Source organism: Austrofundulus limnaeus, unplaced genomic scaffold (assembly GCF_001266775.1).
Source record: "Austrofundulus limnaeus strain Quisiro unplaced genomic scaffold, Austrofundulus_limnaeus-1.0 Scaffold179, whole genome shotgun sequence".
In the NCBI taxonomy this organism is placed as follows: Eukaryota; Metazoa; Chordata; class Actinopteri; order Cyprinodontiformes; family Rivulidae; genus Austrofundulus; species Austrofundulus limnaeus.
In genome coordinates, this window is record NW_013952581.1 from 245,480 (window position 1) to 248,133 (window position 2,654).

Sequence of the window (2,654 nt, forward strand, 5' to 3'; positions counted from 1 at the left end):
GTTTGGAATTAAGGTAATTGTGTGACAATATGAAGTTTGAAGAGATTTTCTGTTAAAGTTGCTTTAGCTGGGTTGGTTTCTATGTGTGCAGAAAGAGGCCTCATTGCCAATACAAATATTGATACTAAACTGCAAAGTATTACAACAATAGAGCAGTATTAAGACAATGATATAGTAAAACATCAAAATATAATCATGTTAGTATTGTAAACACTGAGCTATTGAGATTAAATATAAAAAAAATGGTGCATTACCAAGTTGATTACAGCTGGGGGCAGTATTGGACCATTACAAGGTCCCATTGACTCTCTTTTTATGAATTTGGAATAAAGTTTAAACATTAATATTTCAAAAACTATAAGTTTTACAGGCACCAAAAGACATAGCCATCATTTGGCACAGGGGCTTTTCAGATATAAATTACAATGGCAGCTCTAGGACAAAGTTTGCAGGAGGAGAAGCGTGGCAAAGTMGAGATGACTTGGATGGGAAACGAATCACAATAGTGTGCATTGCATTGGCAATGCACACTGATAAAGAGAAACATGCTGGAGGCATTCACACTATTGTTTCCATAACACCATCTGCTTTTGATTTTTTAACTTTAATTTTGCATTTATTTTTGTATTAATAAAGCAACTCCTTCACCTATTTTATTACTTCTATTCATATAAAAAAGTCCATTTTCTATTTGAATGTTATTTATATTTTCATCATTGAGCACCAGGTCTATAAGACTGCTATTATACTAAAATATCTGTTTTAATCGTCTTATTTTAGATGACTTTGCTTTTATATTTCTATTATTCTTTGATTTTCTAGTGATAAATCTGACAACAGCCGGTTATGCATTTTCTATTCTATCAGGTAAAGTTTATTTTCTAAAAATTAAAAAAATAGTTGAGTTAGCTTTTTAATGTTGCTGTTATTATAGTAACACAATTAATAACATTAATAACAACCCCCTATTATAAATTATGAGATCTCTGTTAATCAAATACTTTTATATTATTAATACAGTGTGTAATGTTGATATCCTCTTTTATAATTTTATGTTTTGATTTGAACTACCTCCATGGGGCGGATGGATTCAGAGCTCCCCTCCCCCACATCCTCGAAGATCACTCCGCTGCTCCTCCGGTTTCCTCCTCTTCCTCCTTCCCGTTGTCACTCACGGCTGGAGAAACACGCGCTTCCACCTCCGTCCCGCTCCTTCATCAAATAAAGACAAACACACAGCAGTAAGTATGGCTGACAGCCGGGGTTTCAGTGCGGGAACGACTTGTCGGGACTATTTTTACAGGAAACTCGTGGAAAWGAATCAATGTCAGAGCTGGGTTAGCGCGTGTTAGCATGATAGGCTAGCTAGCTAAAGCTGTCTGCTGACGCCGCTCGTTGCAGCTGTCACGCCTCCCTTCAGTCACCTCCTGTGACTTCTCATTTAAATGTCAAATATTTTATCCTCTTTTAATACGAGCAGCGTTATGTTAGCTTGTAATGCTAATTAATGTAGCTGAAACCGATCTGACGCTGATAGGACACTGCTAACTGTCGATGTTAGCACATTTTTTTATGAGACTGCGCAGCTGAGATTAATTAATCTGAGGAAGATATAGATTTTTTGAAGACTTTTAATTGTATCTAGATATTAGTCTAATTTAAAAACTCCGTCTTTGTTGTGCGTTTTTATAGAAAAGCAAACAGAATGAATATTTTATCAAAACCATGGCTAAAGGCTAATTGCAAAAAACATGGCTAAAGGCTAACTGCAACAAAACCATGGCTAAAAGCTAATTGCAAAAAACATGGCTAAAGGCTAACTGCAACAAAACCATGGCTAAAAGCTAACGGCTAATGGCTAACTGCAACAAAACTATGGTTAAAAGCTAACTGAAACAAAGCCATGGCTAAAGGCTAACTGCAGCAAAACTGTGGCTAAAGGCTAACTGCAGCAAAACCAAGGCTAAAGGCTAACTGCAGCAAAACCAAGGCTAAAGGCTAACTGCAGCAAAACCAAGGCTAGAGACTAACTGCAGCAAAACCAAGGCTAAAGGCTAACTTCAGCAAAACCAAGGCTAAAGGCTATCTGCAGCAAAACCTAGGCTAAAGGCTAACTGCAGCAAAACCAAGGCTAGAGACTAACTGCAGCAAAACCAAGGCTAAAGGCTAACTGCAGCAAAACCATGGCTAAAGGCTAACTGCTGCAAAACCAAGGCTAAAGGCTAACTGCAGCAAAACCAAGGCTAGAGACTAACTGCAGTAAAACCAAGGCTAAAGGCTAACTGCAGTAAAACCAAGGCTAAAGGCTAACTGCAGCAAAACCAAGGCTAAAGGCTAACTGCAGCAAAACCAAGGATTACAGCTATACAAAACCATGCCTAAAAGTTAACTGCAACAAAATCATGGCTAATGGCTATGTGTACAAATCCAAGGCTAAAGGCTAACTGTAGCAAAACCGTGGTTAAAGGCTAACTGTAGCAAAACCGTGGCTAAAGGCTAAATGCAGCAAAACCATGGCTAAAGGCTAACTGTAGCAAAACCGTGGCTAAAGGCTAACTGTAGCAAAACCGTGGCTAAAGGCTAAATATAGCAAAACCGTGGCTAAAGGCTAAATATAGCAAAACCGTGGCTAAAGGCTAAATATAGCAAAACCG

General features: G+C 38.0%; 1 protein-coding gene across 1 annotated transcript in view; it reads left to right on the top strand.

Annotated features, from left to right (window-relative positions):
* The first annotated feature begins 1,170 nt into the window (after positions 1–1,170).
* Positions 1,171–2,654, top strand: part of LOC106524203 (uncharacterized) — a 15,574-nt gene continuing 14,090 nt past the window's right edge. The window contains exon 1 of the mRNA XM_014017917.1: positions 1,171–1,241. The gene's annotated coding sequence lies outside the window, so the exon portion shown is untranslated. The remainder of the gene's footprint in view (positions 1,242–2,654) is intronic.